The following is a 21,897-nucleotide window of genomic DNA, read 5'->3' on the forward strand; positions in this document are numbered from 1 at the left end:
GCAACCCATCTAATTCATGCATTAAAGGCAGCCTGAAGCAACAAGGACAGCAAACTGGTCCCAAATGGATGGATGCATGGTGTATGGGATAGGGATCCTTCCTGCAAGGGTGCAGTGCTCCTGTGGCTCTGCACAGAGGTAGTGCTCAACCCTCTCTGCAATAGCACAGCCAGGCTGTGGAGCAGTGGTGCATATGCTTGGGACATTCAGATGTTATTCAGCAGAAAGTCTTGGCATGATGCTTGCTTAGTGTCTATGAGCTGTGATTAGGCATGGGGTGGAGCCCATGAAACGGGTAACCCGGTACAGAGGCATGTCTGCCTCTGCCCCCCAAGCCTCTCTTCACACTGATGCCTTCAAACTGTCCCTGCCCTTCCTGGCGGCCCCACAAGCTCTATTTGGGGCACAGAGACACAATCTCCATGCCAGGCCACTGAAAAAGCTATGGGGCTCAGCCATGGAGGTGGGCTTCAGGCACAAAGCCTGTGCAGTGCCTGGATGGAGGGCTTGCCGCACCTCGGACGGGCACCTGGGAGCAGGATGCAACCCTGTGCCAGGAGGCTGGGACCTTGGCAAAGGAGGTCCAGGTCTGCACAGCTCAGGGGCTGTGCACCCCCGCACGTGCCCACCGTGCACGCTCACCCCAGCCATGCTCCACCGGGAGGGAATGGGCACCCGAAAGCAGTCACAAAAATTGCCAGCAGCCAGAAGGCTGGCAGAACCGAAATAAAACCAAAGCAATAACTGGAGGCATTACAAGTCCAGCTAAAATTGAATCTAGGAGAAAAACTGGAAGCTTCCCAGAAAAGCTTGCGACGCAGCCTGCAGTCAGGAGGGAAATCTTCGCTGGAGCAGAACCCACCACGAAGCAGCCCGAGCAGCCGGTCTGCAGATCTCCCTGCTGGGCCAGACCGAGGACGCAACCAGCAGCCAGGATGATGTTGGCTCAGCAGTGTAGGACAGCAGATATCAAAAGAGTCATCAGAGACTTCCAAATAGCTCACAGAAATGAGCAAGCACGAAGACTTCAGGAGCTAAAGTGAAAAATGGTCTCGTTGTGTTGCACCCTGGTCCAAGACCAGTTGACAGCCTCAGAGCTCAGGCTGGGCCGCTCTTCTGGAAGGACCAGGCTGTCCCAACACAACAGCATCCTTCCTCCTCTCTCTTACTCACCTCACAGCCCAAATGCAGGCAGATAGCAGGTGCCATGGACCTACCCCCACCAGAGGCTGTTCACACCTGGCAGAGGTCCTGGCGTCTGCTTTGGGACAGGCATGAGCTGAGAAGGACACAGCCCAGAGCAAACTTCTGTAGGATAATGCTGCCTTTGCTGGCAGGAGCAAGACCTCTGGGTGGACCCACACACACCGCAAGGACTCCCAGGATAAACTGGCAATGGACCAAAGTACGGATGCTGAGCTAGGCTGGGATTGGCAAATTAAAATGAGAGAAAGGAGGCCAAAAGGGCCCAAAAGATGCTGAGACTGGCTCTGAGACTGGAATCTTCTTTGCATATATGTGCTAGGAAGGGACTAAGACACATGCTGAGGATGGGAGCATGAAGCCTGCACACAGAGAACTGGGACAGCATAGGGAAGGGTGACTCTAAGCTGGTTCTAGGAGTTATCAAACAATTAAAGATGTGATAAATTTAGGCTGTGGAACAGGAAATTGGCAATAATGCAGAAATGAAAGGAAGCAGTTGAGCTAACTGCTGGGCACTCTACAAAATTGGCTATAAAAAAGGACTGCCATAAATATAAGGGCAGCCAGGAGAGGACATTGCTCGTAATGAAACCCCTGCTCCCCGTGCAGGAAATGGGGAGACACAGAGCTGAAGCTATGAAGATATCAACCGTGGCTGTACTCATTCAGGATGCACAGCTGAACAGCAATAACAGAAGGCCAGAAGCAAAGTGTGTGCTGGGTTCGCTCACCCCTGCTCTGAATTGATGGTATTAGACCAAGATGCTTCAAAAACTTAAAAAAAAGAAAAACCACCCCACCATGCTAAGGGTGCTGACCAGAATGTTGGCCTGGGCTCCCATGGAAGGAGTCCCCAAGGAAAGGTACCTGTGCACAAGCTGGGAAAATGCCACTCTGGTATTTGGACAGGCATCAGGATAATGGGTGAGCTAATTGCCTTGGATTGCATTGCATCAAATGAGCACATAATAAATGCCAGGATTGGGGTCAGGCAAGTGCAGCCTGTGGAAATTGCCTTTGAAGCTAGAGACCCAGTGAACAACAGTCTGTAGGGAAGCTCTAGGCAGCAGATGCAGTGCTCTGCCACAACTGGAGCCATTCTCTTCCTGTGCAAGCAACAGCAACAACAGTTTCACGACAAAACTGAGCTAATGAATTGTTAAGATTGACTGGAGCTATTTTCAGCTGATCCAGGACAAAACATTCAGCAAAATTCCAGCTACAGGAGGAAAAAAAACCCAGATGCTTTGTGTTCAAGAGGCAGGAAACAGACTGTCATGGGATGCGCGCACGTGAACGGCCCCTTGGGCTGGTGCCCACGACTTGACTCCTACTTTCCCTCTGCCTTTGTACAGAGATGGCTGGGGGACATTTGTTTTGCTCTGCTGCCAAGCGCTGAGCCTGGGGGGGGGGGTTGGCTTTCTTGGTCCACCAACAGACAGCTCCTCCGGGCTGGTGGCTGTCCCCAGTGGGGCACAGCTAATCATCCTCTGCAGCTCCACCATTTGCTGCTGGCTGGGAGATGGTGCCTGGCCGAGCTCCACACTATGGAAGAGCTTCACACCAGAGGACATGGCATTGGTCACCATGGATGTCCTTGTGCTGGACAAGCTGTGTTTCACTAAGGCATGGTGACTTCTGGGGATGTGGCCCAAGCAAAAAGCTAGTTTGGGGAAGTGCTTTGCAATATCCACAGCAGAGAGGTGGTCTCTCTCACTGCAGCCACCTGGAGCTGCTGGGCTGGCCCCCCAACTCCTAAAGAAGTGGGGATGGCAGACGAGGAGTCTGAGAGGTCTCTGAGAAATCATGGGGAGCTTAAGGGTCCCCAGACACGTCGGCTCTGGGTAGCTGCTGTAGCAGACCTGCTCAAGACCCTGTGTGGTGGCCTCCACCCAGGGCACTCTCTGAGCTTGCTTTCAGTCCACTCCTGGCTCATCCCCCAGGATGGTGGCGTGGATGCCAGCCCACACCTGCAGCCTGGCTATCCTGCTGCCCTGCAGCCATCCTTCAGCCCTTCCCTGCCCTGCAGGACCCAGGCAGTGGGTCTGACCACCTCTGTGACCAAGAGAGCATCTAAACTTTCGTGCCAGGCTTCATTTCAACAGAAATAAGGTTGGCTTCAGGCACAGACACCTCAGGGAGAGGCAGAACAGAGGAAATACTGTTCTATAAAGCCCTCCCTGACTCTGTCTGCTGTGGGCCTGTACCTCCATCTCAACAAATGTCACTTCCCCTGCACCAGGGCAGCCCCCCCAAGCTCCGTGCCCCTCTGAGCAGCCCTCAGCCCCACCATGCCACAGGTTCCCCCAGACTGAGCGATCCTGCCCCATCCCTTCCCTATGCCTGGCTCACCACTGTGGTCTGAATGCTTAGCTGAGACCATGGTCTGCTGCAGGCTGGATGGTTGCAGAGAGGTTGACGTGACCCTGGCTATGCTCAGACCTCCCCCAGCATCTCTGCAGCCACCTGCACCATGCCTTGCCCCGTGTGCCTGCATGAAACACCAGGGTGAGCGTGGTGAGGGGTACGGACTTCGGGGCAAACCTCTCAGAGCCTAAGGAGCAGCAGCATGTCAGGCTCCTGCTGTTTGGAGGGCTCCTGGCTCAAAGAGGGTGTTGCTTTGGGGACCCCTGCAGTCCTCAACACCCTGACACAGCTAGAGGAGAGCCCAAACTGCAGGAGAGTGACCTGGTGCTACACGAGACCCACAGCATAGGCTGATACCTTTGCAGAAAAATTGGTCCATGGCTAAAAATACTCTCACCTTTCAGTGCAGACTCAGGCAGCAAAGCAAGAGGCTCATCATGTGGCAGCAGCCAGGGCTGGGAAGGGAATTTGCATCAGGCACTCACCGTAGTACAGTCCACAGAGGAGGGGTGGGCACGTGCGAGCTGCTCTGCGCAGGTTCCCTGGGTGCAGCGGGGCTGCTGAGGCTAACGAAGTTACAGCAGAAAGTCTGCGGCAAAGAAGAGGGGATGGATGAGTCACCTCATCTGTGGAGAGCCAGAGCTCACATTCACCCCATCTCCCACCACTAATTAATGCCAACACTAAATACAAACACATCCACGTTACTCACTAATGGGGCATGGACAGGCTGAAATGCAGAGCCTTCACCAGCACTTGCTTTAAATACGAAGCAAACTCCCACATGGAAACCTCCAGCTCCACTTGAAGCTGCTAATTTATTCCCCTTCCTGCTGCTCAGCCTGCAGACATGCCCCAGCATGTGTGATGAGCCCCAGCAGCCATCTCTGGAGCTGCCCATGCCCACCCTCAACTCTGCTGTGCACCATGAAAAGAGCAGCCCTGATGCCAGGAGAGTGTGATAAGAAGGGGCAGGGAAAAAAGGGAGAGCATGGAAAGAGCTGAAGGCCTGTGAAGGGTTGCAGGGCAGGATGTGGCTCTAAGACACAGGGTTACCTGATGGAGAGGTGCCTGGAGAAGACCTGTGGAAGAATGGCCCCTGGCTAAACCACGCGGGGCTTGGGCGGGCATGTGGGGCCATGCTGCACCACTGCGGCCCCAGACTTTCCTGGATCATGAACCTGGCTGTGGCACCCACACGAGTTCTTATGGAGTGCAGCTCTCTGCTCTCACAGCAAGCAGCTGGCTGGCCATGTTTCATTAATGCACAGAGTTTAATGCAGCTGGTCGCCATGACCCTACAGTTGGTAGGCGAAGGAAATCAATATCTTCTCACAAGGCACTGTGTAATCTGTGCGGTAGCATGCACACTGCTGACTTACTGGAAAGGCCATCCTGCTCTGCCGGGATCAGCCTGGGACAGGGCAGCACAAAACATTTGCCCCCACTGCTCTCAAGGGACTGGGCATCAGCACTGGCTGGTGACATGTGGTCATTTGGGGGGAGCATCCACTATAGTTCAATTTCAGTAATGAGGCTGAATCCCCACTTTGAACTCAGACGCGCTCTGTGAAGCCCTTTGTTATGGGTTTGTGTGGTGTGGGGTTTTTTTGGTCCCAGGGCAGAGGCTGCAGGGCCGGCTCCTGTGAGAAGCTGCTAGAAGCTCCCCTGGCTCCAAGCCGGACCCTCCTCTGGCCCATGATGGTGGTAGCGCCTCTGGGAGAACAGGTTTAAGAAGGGAAAAAAATAAAAGAAAACCCACCTGCTGGAAAACCTGCAGCGGAGAGGGGATTGGAATGTGAGAGGAACCTCTCTGTGGATCCCGAGGTCAGGGAAGGAGGAGGAGTGGGGGAGGAGGGGATGCGGTGAGGCGGCAGGCTGTCCCCCCCAGCCCGTGGAGGGGAGCGGGAGAGCGGATGTCCCCGAAGATGGCCGTGACTCCGTGGGAAAGCCTGTGCTGGAGCAGTGCGTGGCTGAAGAAAGGACCCACGTTGGAGAAGTTGGTGAAGGTCTGTCTCCTGCAGGAGGGACCCCATGTCGGACCAGGGGACGAGTGAGGAGTCCTCCCCCTGAGGAGGAAGGAGCAGCAGAGACAACATCTGATGAACTGACCCCAACCTCCATTCCCTGTCCCCCTGTGCTGCTCTGGGGGAAGAGGTAGAGAAAATTGGGAGTAAAGTTGAGCCTGTGAAGAAGAGAGGAGTGGGGGGAAGGTGTTTTAAGATTTGGGTTTACTTCTCAGTATCCTTGTTTTGATTTGATTGGTAGTCAATTAAATCGATTTTGTTTCTTCCCCAAGCTGAGCCTGTCCTTTGCCCGTGACCGTAAGTGGAGAGTGATCCCTCCCTGTCCTTGTCTTGACCCACGAGCCTGCCTTTATATTTTCTCCTCATCCCACCATGTCCGGGGGGGAGGAGTGAGCGAGCAGCTGCGTCGTGCTTTGTTCCCGGCTGGGCTGAAACCACGACACCTCTAGACCAGCACCCTGGGATAAGTGGAGGTGGCCGGCCACTGGCCACTGAGTACCATCCTGCTGCCTTGGTGCGCCCAGGTTTGCAAGCGATGCCCGTGGACTGCTGGTCCTGCTCCCAGATGGGGCTCTTCCTGCCATCTCCAGGCCAAGCTCTGCCTTGTGCAGAAGCAAAGAGGGGAAAACTGCACTGCAGCACAGACCCAGCTGGCCCAAACAGAGCCACACATGCCATGGGGCAATGAAGCCCAGCAATTCCCCACACCGTGACTCCCAGCGATGGGGAAGCCCGTCTTGCTGCCTGCTCATTCAACCATGAAGGGCTCAAGAGAGATACTGGTACCAGCACCACTGCCACAGGCTGCTGCACTGGGTGCATGGGCAAAGACAGGGTGCCCCAGCACCCCCTCTATCTCTGGGCTCCAGCAAAGCCCCTGCAGTACTGTGGGGCCTTGGGTACACCAGGGAGAAACAGGTGATGTGTCTGCCTCGCTGGCAGTCCCCACGCACCCCTCTATGAGCTGGGCCCAGCTGCCTGGGCACCTATGGATAATCCATCTGCTGAACATGCTACAGGCCATTAGCTTTAACTAGAGGGAGTTGCGGGGAGAATCATTAAAGGAAAAGTTCACAACGCAATTAATAAAGCACCTCATTAGGTCTCTTTCCTATACGAGCATGCAGCTCCCGCTACTGGCTCTTGCAGGTCTGGTGCTCTTGCTCCCCATGAGACATTCATTTTCTTCTCAGGAGGCAGCTGATGGCTGGAAATGGCACTGACAAGGTGCTGCCCTGGGACTGGGACTTGTGGCTGGATGGTATTTATCCCACCCCTGTCCTGCCCAAGTGCCCTACAGCCCTCGGCTCCTGCAGGACAGCTCTCCATGCCCAGGGCACAGAGAGGGGGCAAGCATGATGCAAGCCCAGCACTGTGGTGGGGATGCAGAAGACATCTGCCCTGATGCAGACACCAGGTCCAGCGTTAGCCCCTGCCCATCACCTGCCCTGCTTTGCCCACGTGGTCCCACTTGCTGTGTGGGAACCAGCAGCATCTTCAGGGCTGCTGGCACTTTGATCTTGCACTCCTAGGGCTTCATTACAACTAAAACTGGACTCTACCTCCTGTGTCTCTCTCTGTGCTCCTCCACATGCTCATGAGAGCCCTGCTGCCAGGCAGTGCCAGTGCACCAGGGCAAGGGGGTTCACCACCCTCCAGGGGCCATAGGGAGTCCAAAAGGAGGTCAGGGGCTGCACTCAGGGATTTACCACCCAGAGCCTCCTACAGTGGCACACTGGGGTCTCCTGTGTTGGTTCCTGCCTTTCCAGAGTGTTTGCAAGGGTGGGTCCAGGCTGTCTCTTGGCTGTGCTTGACTGGAGATGGTGGCCATATGCAGGGCTGTGTTGCCACCCTTGGCCACCGCCAGGCATGGGGACTGCTTTCAGAGACCAATTTTGTATCTCCTTTCTAGGCTGCCGCTTGCAGCTACACAAGGTCCCTTTTGCTTTCCTCTCCCAGCACCCACAGGAAGCTGCTGCATGCTCCCGGTGCCTGGGACCCACTCCCAGAAGTGTCTGCACAGCCGCCTGGGGGGACACCGCTTGGAAGCGCCACGGAAGGAAAGCGCCAGGAGGTGTTGTCATTACTGACTGCTCTTTTTGCTTCCAGTGGCTGTTTCACATCACTGGCTCTTTTTAAGTTTCCTTCATCTTACCCTCACCCTTGAAAATCTCCAAGGTCTTGCCACCCATTGGCATGGAGGGCACCCACCAGACCTAGCTCTGCTCTGAAGCTGGCAGGGTGCCGTACTGTGCCCCGGCAGCCAAATGCCAAGGCGCAGAGGTGTGTGCAGCAACACCTGGGTCCCAGCAGAGATCCCACGGCAGGGCAAGGCCAGTGCTGTGGGGCTGAGGGCTTCAGAAGCAACAGCTGGCTCTGCAACCAGGTGAGAGGAGACCAGAGGTCCTGGAAAACAGTGGCAACCCTGGACAGAGCATCCCAAGGCTCCCAGCTGGATTCAGTGCTATCCTTCCTTGCAGGCAGTATTTCAAGGCAATAAGTGAAGTGGACCCCATCAGAGCAGGGAAACATCCTGGGCAAGAGGAAAGCAGGCATGGAGATGACCCTTTCTTGGACAGGGTTGGAGATGTGAAAGCTGTGACACTACTGGTGATGGATCCCTGTGGGAAAGGGAAGAAGTAAATGCCAATTATTTGCATCCCTCTCCATCTGCAGGCCTAGCAAGGGGCCTGTGCAGAGGGGAGAGGGGCAGGGCAGAGCGGAGGCAGGACCCAATGGGCAGACTTTAAGACCAATGCTGTATCAAAGAAAGGATTGCTAGGGATGGCAGTACAGGCAGGAAACACTTCTAACCACTCACAGGAGCCCTAGAGAGGACAAAGGAGACCCTCCAGGTCCCACTCCTGCCCTTTGAGCTATGTTGTTTTGGGACAAGCTGTCGCCCTCCTGCACCAAGAGATGCCAGAGTGCGTGGGCAGGGCTTAGAGGAGGTGGCAGCAGATTTCACATCTAAATCAGACTCCTTCTCTGCCTAATCTCAGCCAGTACAAGTGGCTTAACCCATCGGACAAGCTCCAAATCCTCCTCTCCTCCTCCTGATCCCACCTAAGCCCCGAGTTTTCCCCCTTGATAATCTCTGATTCACTGGGATCATGGGATTGCTCTGCCAGCTGCACAAATCCAGACTCTTTGCTGCTGTGTGGGGACCCAAATGGGAATGGATGCAGATGGTGAATCTTAAAGATATTTTCCTGCTCTCCACCACTGCCACTCCCCTCCTGTGGACCCTAGAGCCCAGCAAAGAGCCCAGGAAGGCAAAGCCATGGCACTGCACAGGCAGAGATGCCCACATCCTATGAAATCCCCAGGCTCCTGTGGCAGGGCACAGGGCCCAGACATCCCTCTGGGGACCAGGATGGGATGCAGGGCCTCCTGGCCAGAGCTGGTCCACGCTGATGTACATGTAAGGGATGGGTGATCTTGGTCACAGGCTGTGTGTGGGCTCCAGTACATCCCCAGCCAGCCAGCCAGCCAGTCATCCCCAGTATGCAGGATGGAAAACAGGTCCAGGCAGCTCCACCGAGCCACAGTCCCAACACCAAGGGCAGGGGATGCTCTACTCTGCCAGCAATGTCCTTCAGGGTCTGTGCAACACCCTCTGTGCATGGCATCTTGCTTCTGGGATGGCTTCACCCATGCAGCTCTGGGCACCAGAAAGGTAGGCAAGAAGCTGAAAGCATTTCCAGGCTGCTGAAAGTTGAACCCTATGGCACGTGCCTTCTGCAGTGGGATGCCCTGACCCCAACAAACACACTAATCCCACTTCATCCCTTTCTCTGCTGCTGCCCCAGCACTTACAGGACAGGACATGTCTTTGCAGAAAAGCAGGTGACAGGCTGAAAAGACCCTGCCTAGCTCATAGCATGTCTGGGTCAGGTCTTCCCTCTCTGGACACTTTGTCCAAGGGGAAAATCCTGACATTAGGGGTCAGGCTGCTTGCTTCAGTCTCCACATGGCACATGGGGAACCAGCAGTGCCTTGCCACCAAGCACAGGTGGGCAGTGCCCAGCCATGGCAGCTGCACACATCCCCACACCACTCTTTCTTGTAGGGAAATGTACTTGCAATTGCCACTCTCTCAAATTTTCCTCTACAAAATCTCTAAGCTGTGAAATCCCTGCCTGCCAGGAATTAATCTTAGCATTGCTATCTTGCAGCCATTTTGAAGGCATTTCCTTTACATCCTTCTTTTTTCCTTTTTTTTTTTTTTTTTTTTTAGCCTGGATTCCCTATAACATTTTTCACCCCCCCAAAGTGGGGTCTGTGTGCTTTTTATCTTTGGAAATATGGGCAAAGTGCCCCATAGCATCACATTTAAGGAGGGATGGAGGAATAAGCAATTGGTGTTGGAGCACAGTGGGCTTGGCTCTGATTTCACATAGGGGTTTCCTTCATCTCTCCTACAATAGCCTTATGTCTAATGATATTTGTCTAATTAGAAACATGCCCAATTGTTTTACACAGTAGGAAAATGGGCTGTTTGGCTATACTGATGTATATCACAGTGATGAGGGGTATGCAGAGCCCTGAAATAGATGAGATCTAGATGAGGGAGAAAGATTATTTTCAGGTGCTCTGTTCTGTCAGAGAGCCTTTGATTTGGTGGATTGTGTAGCATGAAAGGCCAGGCTTGTTACAGCCTTTGTGTGACTAAGAGTAAGATATTAAAGTTTGATGCACTGCTCTGGGAGACGCTACGTGATGGATAGAGAAGACTTGCTAGGCATTGTAGGAGCTGTGTAGGGCCTTTAGGATCTTTGGGGGCTGTTTGTTATATATTTCCTTGCCTAATGGTTTGCACGTGAGCAGAGTGCTAAGGTTGGAGTCCGAATTGCTTATGTGACCTTGGCATATGATTTTCATACGCAGGAACATTTGGTTCTGCGCAGTGAGCAGCTTCTCATGAATTGCAGGCAGTGACCCTGGGTGTCAGCGAGCAACCTCAGTTATTTCATTTCTTACACTTTAAAAAGAGTTATGGCTCATATTACTGGGATGTTTTCTCTGCACAGAATCCTGCAACGATGGGTGGGAAGGCTCCTTGGAGGTCCCTGGTCGTCTCTTGGGACTATATCCAATACTAGCTCAGGCCACGGATACACCTAGCTGAGCCTTGAAAGTCTCCAAGGACAGAGACACCTTCATATCTCCCAGTGAACCGCTGTATCTGGGGGAGACATGCAGCAGGGTTTGGGCTTGGACTGGGTTTGCAGCAGCTCATCTCACCCATGAGCCCCCTGCCCATTTGGCACGTCTCCCCTTCCCTTCCCCACAGACCGGACAGATGGAGCAGGACTGTGGCCAGCTGTGATAGGACCCTGCTGTTGCACACCCAAGCCCTTGGTCCTGTGGAGCCATGCACAGCTGTGAGCAGGGCACTGGTCCCCATGGAGAAGCCAGCGAGCCCATGATGTTGAAGCCACCTGAGGCTTCTTGAATGGAGTGAGGGATTGTGGACAAGTGCAAGTCAAACATAGCCAGAGAGGCCCCTTCAGGCAAACCTTGGGGGCTCAGAGCCTACTGGGCAGTGTGTCCTTCCCAGAGCTGTCCAGGTCATATCTCTGGAGCATCCCAGGGGTGTTGCTGTAGGTACATGCCTGAATTTGGCTGTCAATGTATGGAGGCAAGCCTCTTCCCCAGCCCCTCACCAGTGCAGGTCGGAGGGAATAAGTGTAGTGCAACTGCTTCTACTGGTGTGCCCACTGTGAGCATCACGCCTGCACAGGGTAGTCTTTCCAACACCAAGCACTGCGGCAGGTCCATTGCAAGGATGCTCCAAGGACTGCAGGCTCCAGACCTAAAGCCAGCCTGGATGCATGGAGGAAGCGATCAGTCCTGAGGACAGCTCGGCTGTGACACATTTCCTAGGACTAAGTCTTCCATTCTTGCTTTAACCTTTTCTGGTGACTTGTGGTGGCTGTGTTAAACAATGATATGCCTGCAACATGACAGTGATTTGTTTAAAGAGCCCACACTTGTCCTTGTTAGCGCTCACTTGGTGCTCTGACAGTCCTGTCAAAAGCTTCTGCACATTTTTCAGTTCTCTCCCTCATTTGCTCCTGTCACCATGGGGAAACATCCAGATAACAATGGCTCTGGTGGCATTTTGGGCAGCTCAGGGGCTTTGGCTTGGCTACATCGTCCCTGCCCGGCATGCCAGGCAGTCGCTGGTGAGTCTGGGGATGCATGGCTGCATCCTGAGCCCGGTGCAGACCACCTGGCTGCGCCACTGCCCTGGCCTAGCCCCATGCAGCAGCATCACCAATGAGCCTGTGGGTATCAAAGGGCTTCCCAGCACTTGAGACCAGAGCACAATGCTGGCCCTGTGCCCTGATTCCACTTCACAGCCTGGACTTTGCATGGCCGGATCCTGGGGATGGGCTGGGCAAGGAGCGGGCACTGATTCCTGTTCACATGTAGGCATTCGGTGGAGCTGGTAGTTTGGGCATTTGACAGCTGTCCCAAAAGGAGGGGTTTCCAGCCAAAAAAAGAATGGCAAGGAGCTCAGGTTCCCACTGCCCTTTCACCAGTGGATGACTGCAGAAAGGGGATGCTGCTGTCACCAGCTCTGGCTGCCAGGCTTCAGACTGAACGTAACGGTGTAGGCAGAGCATTAGGCATGCAGAAACTGGTCCTCTCTGGGGACATGGCTAGGAGCGAGGTGCCTTTCAGAGCATTTAAGAGCTAATGCTTCAGTGTCCAGGGAACTCCCACATGGATGAACTTCGGGGCTGAGCACAGCATCAGAGAGAGTAGGTAGATTTATGCTGAGGTTTGGGTAAATTGTAGTGAGCTTGAAGGTTGTTTGACAGGGCTGGGAGCACCAAACAGCAGACTCAGTATGCAAACGGAGCAGCCTGCTCTGAGAGCTGAGCCCTGCCTGAGAGTTTCTGGCCTGGACCACGCAGTTAATGTTGGGTAATTCAAGTGGTTCCTCTGCTGTAACGTCTGCAGATATCCTGGAGGAGGAAGCAGGTGGCAGGGCAATGGAAATTAAGCTCGAAAACAGGTACCCATAACTATCTGCAACCCTGCACTGGGCTGAGAAGCCCTTCCCAACCTACGTCATCTCCTCCCCTTGAGTACAGGCAATACATGGCTTCTCCATCTCAGCCTCCTCACACACGGACAGCCCCTGCACCCTTCCCAGGGGCATCGTGTCCTGCCTGCTCTCCTTGTGCACCAATAAGGGTGCACAGGTGCCATCTCCAACACCACTACCTCACCCAGCACCCAGCCATCCCACCCTGCCCCTTCTGCGATGCTGGCCTACCCCAGCACATCGGAGACTGGCCTGGATCCACCAAGCCTCAGGGAGATGATGAGCCCAGAGAAACCCATTTCCCAGAGATAATGTTATATTTTCAGAGTGCATGTAGTCAAATACGGCCAAATGTTCCCCTCCCTGAAGCCATCAAAGCACCAATGACTCCGTAATATTTAATGGCTTGTTTTGCTCCCTAAATGATACAATGAAAAGGATTATTAATGTTAATAGCATTCTTATCATATTTTAATAGCATCATGTATAACCGAAATGTCATCTCAGCACATATTTCTCTTGCTCTCACCCAGGGCGCGGAGTAATCATACTCCAGAGATGCGGTGAAGGAAGAGACATTGGGCAACAGGGTGGAAAGGGGGGCTGGGGCCCAAGGCTGAGCTGGACTCGGCTGGCTGGAGAGAGGGATGCAAAGCCACGCGAAGAACCACTCCCCTCTAGGCAGGGGGAGCAGGGGAAACCAAAGGGCCATGAGGGGTGATGGGCAGGGGAAGGATGCACAAGGCAGCTCCAGCCAGGCCCCAGGGCATGCAGAGAAATCCTGGGCATTGAAGGGGCCACTCACATCGAGGGTATGAAAATGGCAGTCATCCCTTGCAGTCACCAGGTCCAGTTGATCCCTCAGGCCCAGAAAGGGCTGGATACCACAGACGAGGCGGGTCAGGCCATCACTCCCCAAGGAACAGGGCAGGATCCCCCCAGGACCTGCCAAACCTGCTATCGCTACCACTTCTCTTCCTGACACATTGGACTCCATCAAGAGCAACTGTCAGTGATATACTCCAATTTTCAGTGTATCATTTCGCAGTCCAGTGAGCATTTGCCTTTTTTTTCCCCCGTCCAATCCATCTTACAGATTAGTTTAACTAGGCTGAAAACCCACATTTTTCATGTGGGGTTTGGTTTCCCTTGCATTCAGCCCTCATATCATTGCCAGGCAGGGACTGTGGTGGCCGGAGGCTGAGTGTACAGGGGCCCCTTCAGGTAGAGCCAAGCTCAAGGACAATGTAATTTCATTCTCCCAATCCCCAACATAAGTCATTGCATTTTCACAAAGGAATTGCAAAAAGAAGACCCAGAAAGATTCAAGGAGCAGCCATGAGTTGCTAAAGCTGCCAGAAAAAGCTCTGCACCTGTAAGAGCTTTGCACCTCTGAAAGTTTGCACTATGGTATGGATGGGTATGGGTCTTCCTCATTGTCCCGTGGCCAAGTGTTGTGCACAGCCCGACCTCTGCACTTGTCCATGTGCAGCATCCTGCCTTCACTGACACCTGCGTACCCACACTTACTCCTCATCCTCTCCCACAGACACACGGGCACTGCTTGTGTACAACTGCATATGCATCTACACTCAGGACCTGGGAACCTCCTCCACAGATGTGCGAGCACATATGCACGCATGTGCGCAGACACCCCTCCCCAAGCCAGCCTGCTTTTGTGCTGTGAGATGAAAGGGGGCAGCTCGACTCTGACCTGCTCATATTTCACTAAAATGTTATTTTAACACTTAAAAGGGTAGAAAATACCATCGGCAGCTCTTCATTTATCAGATCGATGCATGGGGAGCAGGGCACACATGCTTTTCACGTTAATGAGCCCAGGAGCTGGCTTGCAGCTTCCCAGCACTGCCCTGGCACTCAGGCTGCAGGACTGAGGGGAAGCAGGGATGGGGTGCTGGCACCCCAGAGGATAGACCCCCCTCTTTTCCCCTCTAGAGAAGGCTGCGGGTGCTCAGCAACTCCCGTCGTGGCTGGGGGACCTGAGCAGGCAAGGAAGGGCAAATCCACCAGGAGGACAGCAATGGTGGAGACCTGATGGAGGTCCCCAGCCTCCAGCCCACAGCAAACACACTAGGGATGTGGAACAACAAGCACATCTTGGATTTCCCCTCCTGCTCCCAAAGTCACAACTGATTGCTGGAGCCAGGGACTCTTGCAGAGAGCAGCAGCCTGGGCTGGGAAGGTGCTGGCTCTCCTTCCCAGCTGGGAAGAGTCCTACCAGCCAGCCTAGCCAAGGACCACACCATGGGACTGCAGTTGGGTTTATCTCCCAGGCTTCTGGTGCATCCTCACAGCTGCTTGACTTCTCTCAGTGCCAGGGGACCTCAAGCTTGGTCCCTCTCTGCCCCAGAGCTGCTGTAGAGAGACACTTTCAGGATGGGACCTCCTTCACTCCTCCTCGCCAGCTGCCCTGCTCCATGTGGCACCATCTCCCCATATCCTGCATGGATGCATGTGGAGGAAGGGCAAATGTAGGACTTGTCTTCCCACAGGACACAGCAATGTGATGACTCCACTCGGCAGAGAGATCCAGAAAGGTGCCACATGGACACTGTCCTACAGACAATGACAATGCTCTCCTTCAGACAGCCCCAGGGATGGAGACACCGGTACAGGGACGGTTGTCCTACCCAGCAAAGCCACAGTCACCGCAGGAACTTTGTCCATATTGTAGCAATAAAATCTGCATCTCCACTGGGAAGTCTTTACTCGTGAACTCGCTGGTACCACTGTGTCGGCAAGGTGCTCTAACCATCCTCAAATCTGAGGACAAAAGACAATTATAAAGATCAGGCAGTGTCCGGGGAACTACAGGGACCAGTGCTAGGTTTGCTTGTTTAACGCCTTCGTTAATAATCCTGGCAGAGAGAGTAAACAGAACAACCAACTGTGAGGGATTCACAGCTACTTTCCAGTGTGAAAGCAATATTTTGCTGGGGTTGAAATTTTCACGGCCCTCAGGCTACTTGCAAAAATGGCTTTGAGTCCTAAAGGTCTCACAATTTTAGGACAACGATTTTACTTACTACTTTTTCTTCTCTGACTTAGAAGACATCACCAGAAGGCTTCCTGAAGGGCCCTGGAGGCCATGGACACACGCAAAGGTCAGGTGTCCCGTGCACATGGGGAACAGCTCCCATTGCCAACAGACTCCTTGCACAAAGAGTGGCTCTACAGACACCCAGATGGGCACATCTGTACTGAGCCCAACCTGCCTTAAACCAGATCTGTGTTGGGGATGGGATTATCTGTGTGTCTGCAGTGCCCTGGAACATGGAGCCCACAATTGATATTTGCTGTGAAACGATAAAAGGTGTCATGTCCTGTTTGCTTTCATACAGGACATGGAGAAGTCATATAATAGCGAAAAACTTTTTTACATGGGATGTCCCGCAATGCTTTCAGTAGCTGTTGGGTCTCAGGGGCATCCCATGTTGGGTCTTGAAGCATCCCATGATGAAGCAAAGCAAAATTGCCCCATGAACTCCCTGTTCACATAACATGCACCATGATTAGTGTCATATGAAATGTTTTCTCCCAATTTAGCTGAAAAAAAAAATCAGAAAAAATCAGGAGTTTTGCAGAAAGCTACAGAAAATTATTTTAAAACAGAAACAAGAGCAATATTACCAAGCAGTATTCATTGAAATGAGTAAGACACACAGCTCTCCTAAATAACACATTCCTGAAATTTGCAGATGAAACTAAATTGGAGAAGAGATCAAAATACCAAGGAGGACAGAGGACACACTGAGTGGGTCCCGCTGAGACTGCAGGCAGTCGGAGGCAGAATGTGATCCACTTGGAAAAACACAGCCAGGCCATTTAGGAGAAAATGATCCAAATCATGGTCTGAGTCACTGGGAGGGGGAGCCCCGTGGTGCAGTGAGGCTGAGCAAGACTTATCACTGCTGTTGAGGGGGGTCTTGCCACACCACTGTTTTCTTTTCTCACCATCCACCCTATGCTTTCAGAAGATTAGAGTCTGGCTGGAAGATCTTTCTGCTGTTCACAGAGTATTTTAAGCCAGGCTGGCTCCCCACGAGCCCTGGGGATGCTGCCACCCCAGGGGAGGGTGGCAACTGCTTGCGGGAAGATAAGCTAGGATGAATGCCTAACCAGGAGCTTTATTAAGCACACACAGACCAAAATATAGCCTTTATCCCAGTGCCCTGGGCTCCCAGCACCATGCCAGAGCTCTGGGTGCACATCAGCAGCCCCAGCTGCCTGGTCATCGCATGCCCAGCATGGCAGCAGCCGGGGTGCACACACCGTACGCATCCTTGCCGTGCTGATCCCAGTCTCAGAACCGTGTACCCCACTGCTGGACTGTTGGTCCACAGGTTGCTGCTTAGTCTTGGTCTCCCTTGAGAGTCTCTGAACAGCTCTTGTGCCCGCTTTGGCAGGCATTTCCTACAGCAAACAGCCATAGCAGCAAGCAATGGGGGCTGAACGTGGTGGAGACCTGGACTGGCAATGGGAGCTCTTCTCAAACAGCTGCTCTGACATGATCCGTGTTATAGCTGTATCACTCAGTCAGCGGGCATATGGCAAGTCATTCACTAAATAAAAAAATTAAATTACCCAAGACTATAAAACAGTCAATTTAGAGTGATATCCTGACTGTAATAGGGCAATAGCATTTCATTTACTGCTACAACAGCAATCTTGCAAAGGAACGGAGGTTTCGAGGGGGGTGGCATGGGGCACCCCAAACGCTTGTGTGTTTAGGAGCGGGGTGAGGCAGCCGCAACCAAGGGCTGTCCCTGGGCTGCCAGCTGGCAGCCCATCAGCTCCCATCCGTGATCAAGGGCTGCTGTGGCAGTCCCTCCTCTCAGCCCTGCTGCTCTCAGGTTGCAGGCTCACTGCGGGCACTCCAGTCTCCACGACGTGGAGCATTAATGTCACATTAGCCTAATGGGCAGTCTTCTCATTTCCAGGTTCCACATCCTCATTTTCCAGGCGCAGATAAGATGTTTGTGCCACGGACAGCGTTGCCTATCAGCATGAAATGCTGTTGCTCTTCCCTCTCCTTGTCGGAGTGTGGAAAATGGAAGAATACTTTGTAATCTGGTTATACGTACCCTGCACATCTTACACGTCTCACTTTTTTTTGTATCTGCTTTTTCTACTCAGTGGGTTGAAGCCTGGCCTGGATGTGAGGGATGGGAGGTCCAGGGTCTTTTGCAACCCCTTGTTTCTCCAGAAGCATCGTTCCTCCGGGACCCCACCACAGCATCCCTGCAGGAGCCACCTTTCTGGCGACGTGGAGGCAGCAAACACCAGGTTTGAGCATTTAGTGATGAGCTCCCTGGAGTGATGGACCAAAAAGCTGTTTAAAAAGAGATATGGAGGAGGGGGCTGTGATCATTCCCGAGGCACCAAAACAAGCAGGGCAGGACAGAGAGGTTGCGGAGAAGAGCTTAGGCCACCCTTTGATGCTGCAAAGTACTCAGCAGCCTTAACAGTCTCTCTTCAGCCCTTTTTTTCTCCAAACCACATCAACTCAGCAGTTCAGCTTGCATCCCCATTGCAGGGCTACAGGAACCGTGAACCAGTGCTGTGGGTTATCTGGGGAAGCTGTGTGAACAGCAGGCAGGAGAGCAGCCCGCCTTGAGCACAGACCCGGAGCCGCCTTGCTGCCTGCGTGCCGCCCTGCTGCTGTCTCTCCGGCGCTGGTCAGACCTGCTCGCCCTGCCTCGCTTCACAAGCGTGGCAGAGCAGGGCTGGCTGCTCAACGCGCATCCCTTTCTTTGCCCTTTGGGCTGCTTGTCTGCCTCCACAGCTGCCGGCTGCCCCGCTGCACGGACGTGAGCCTTCCCGGGTGCTGGCAGAGCTGCGAGGACATCCCCGGGCTCCTCTCCTCGGCTGCTTGTATTGCAGGGTGCAGGCAGGAGTTGGGGGTAGAGCAAAGGCAGCCTCTCTAGCAACTTGCTTATATGGCAGAGGACAAATACAGATGTCCTGCAGCACCCGTGAATGCAGGTGTAACCTAGGACAGTTACAGAAGATCCGTTCCTACCAGTGACCTGTGATTCTGGTTCTTTCTGCCCTACGTGTGCTGGCTTTTGAGTGCACTCTACTGAGCAGGTGGCTTGGGGAGGGGACAGGAGAGACGTGCTGGTACTGCAGTGCTCCTGGGAGTAAGTTACCTCGGGGTAAGTGATTTGGAAACCGGCTGGCCTGGTCATGCCGAATTTCTCTAAAGGAAGGAGAATTTTAAAACACAATAAGTGAAGATGCCACTTGCCACTCCCCCCCTCTGACTGATTTCCCAGAGGCATGGCAGGCTTGGACAAAGCCAGTGAAACAGCCGCCTCTGACACCTTCCCTCTCTCCATGCTGCTGCCTTGCTGCACAAAGCTGATGGGTACAAGCTCCAGAGCTTTCCAGAAGCCGTGTGAGATGCTCCTGTCAGCTGTGGGCGTTCTGCTTGACAGACTCAAACAACACCATGTTCAGGTCTTCATCCCATCAGGCTGACTGCATTTCACCTCCACTGTGATTTTTATGTATTTTGAATTTTCTAGGTGATGCCTGTTTTCTGACTTGCTTTACCCATCATGCAGTCTCTCTTTACCCAAACACAACCAGTATTTCAGTGCTGACACAGGAGTGCTCATACTGTCTCTTCCCATGCACCCCCTTGCTTACGCTGGGCTGTGAAAATCCTCATGGAAGACATTTAGCAATTGCTGTAGCTCTCTTTCAAGCTGCCAACATCTTCCCATGGTATAGGCTATGGGGTAGACTTTGCACACAAGTATTTTCTTGTCAACTAACTGACAGCAATAGCTGCTAACCAAGGTATCTTGCTGTCTCCTTCTGTAGGCAATGACTGGAAGACAGCATTAATATTCCCTCTGCAGTGTATCCTTGTGATTTTTCCATATCGAAGAGCACTCTGGACAGAGCACCTATCCCTGCATTAGATTTCCCCAAATGCTACTTAACTGGGACATTAAAGCCAGCTAAGCCTGTAACCCATCAGCGCGCTGTGCTGCAGCACTCAGCTTTGCAGGGGTGAAGACGTAGGTCGGTGGGTTGTTATTGCTGCAAACCATGAAGGATCGCGTGTAGCAGAGGAAGTCACAACATTTATCAGTTACAGTCTGCTTTGGAGTGAGAAACCCCAGCATCTCTGACGCTGGGTTTCATTCTTCGCAGACACTGCTAGTGCTGCTGACCCGTAGCCAATAACTCTTAGATTAGCTTCCTATCGTCCGCGCAAGATTCTCTTTTATCCTACAGCCCATATCCAAGCCAAGCTCCCATTAACACCTGCACCTGGAGAGGAGCTGGTTTAACACTTCAGAGCCAGGGATATCCCTCATTTCCTCCTCGTCCCAGGACACACATCACTGCCTCACGGCTCCTCACCAGCTCCACCACTTGCAGGTTGTCCTGGCAGACACCTGTCATGCACTCTCCTGGATGCTCCCTCCCTAAACCTGCTCCCTCATTCGGTCAAACGCAACCAGAGCTCATTTGTGGCAGTGCTGTAACGTGGCAAAGACCAGGAGGATCCCATCCACCTTCACCCTGACTCCTACCCTTCCCCAAGAAGGGGATGGGGGGGTGAGGTGCTGTGGCTGTCCCACACACAGCCTTCATCCTCTGGCTTGGATCTGCGGGCCTGTGCTCTGGGGACCCTGCCCTTGCTGCTGGGACACAGGGACATGCCTAGTCTCAGGAATGCACCCAGACAGCTTTCGCTGCCTGTCTTTGTATGGACACGCGTGTTAGCCTGAGGATGTCTGGAGGAGCATTTCCTTTGCAAACTCTTCCAGATGGCAGTTTTGGGCACTCCTGACTGCGGTCAAGCCCCGAGATGAAAGCCTTTGGATCCTGACTCATTGCACCAGTTATGTAAACTTTGGATTTCAAATTCACCCATACTCTAGAGAAAGCTTTGGGTTGATTTGGGAGCAACTCCAGGGCTTTGCGTGCTCCTTTGCATGGCAGATGAAGGGCTGGGGCTCCCTGCAGGGCCAGGCAGATCCTTATCCTCCTGGGGACGAGTTGTCTCAGGACTTGACGCACAGTCACCCTGTGCTCCTGCAACACTGATGCCACCTGTGGCGGTTTCATCTGCCAAATATCCCCTGGAATTTCAAGTCTAATCTTCTGTAAACTCCTTGGCATGATTTGGCCCTTCAAAATAATGCTGTGTTTTGATGCGTTAGTGACAAGGACATTTAATCCTGCAAGATGATCCTTCCGTTTATTTGACTGGTGTCCCTTTCATGTCAAAATCTTCGAGCCACTGAGTAAGACCTCAAACACTGCTGTTAAGTCGTCAGTCCACCGCCCTCCAAAACAGGACCAACGTGTTGCACTGGTGTTTTTCCCCAGGGGCTAATCGCATCTCTTCTCCCTTGCTTGCGCATGCACAAGGGGTTGGGATTGTTATTTCTGATGAACTTGAAGAGGCTTCTTGCCAGAGAAATAACATTTCTGTTTTATTTATTTATTGATCTGCTCCCTTCCAAAGTAAAGGGAGAAAAGAGAAAAGAAGAAAAGCCAGAAGAGAGGGAGATGAAGAAGTAGGAGGGGGTGGGAGGCCAGGGAGATGAGCACCAGCTCAATCCCAGCTGCCACGGTTTAATCAAAGGTTTCTACAAAGGGAGACCAAATCTTTTAAAATTTGTTCTTAGCCCTTTCCTGTGAAGCTCTACCCCCCGTTTGCCAGAAGGCCAGCCAAGCCGCAGTGCCAAAGCATCTGTCCCCAGAGGCCAAGTACCCTTCTGTCTAGTGATATAAGCTTTTTAGCTACAAGCACTGCGACAGAGAAACAAGCTTCCTGGGAGTGGAAGTGGATGTCTTATCGCTCACAAGGTGAGGGGTGGGTGCTGCCCCAGGTGAACTGCAGCTGCCGGGTATGACAGCGCAGCTGGTGATTGCACTCCCTGATTTGCGAAGGCTGGCCAGCCAGGGAGGAAATGCAGCAGCACTGCCTTTGCTTAATTGCAAATGGATTTCAATCCACCCTCTGCAAAGGATCTGATTTCTCCTGGCAGCCTTAAGACCAAGACATCTTCTGTTCCAGTAATGCCTTATGCTTTCCAAAGCACAGGTCCCTCAGAGATCCCAGAACCTGCTGGGGTGATGGGCTACCCCTCCAGCACACCCTCCAAGCTCCTGGATTTCCTCCAACTCTTTCATTTGCTACCAAAGGCCTTAATGGCAAACAGGGTCACCCCTTCAATACAG

Source organism: Haliaeetus leucocephalus, unplaced genomic scaffold, assembly GCF_000737465.1.
Source record: "Haliaeetus leucocephalus isolate CR32 unplaced genomic scaffold, Haliaeetus_leucocephalus-4.0 Scaffold656, whole genome shotgun sequence".
Taxonomy (NCBI): domain Eukaryota; kingdom Metazoa; phylum Chordata; class Aves; order Accipitriformes; family Accipitridae; genus Haliaeetus; species Haliaeetus leucocephalus.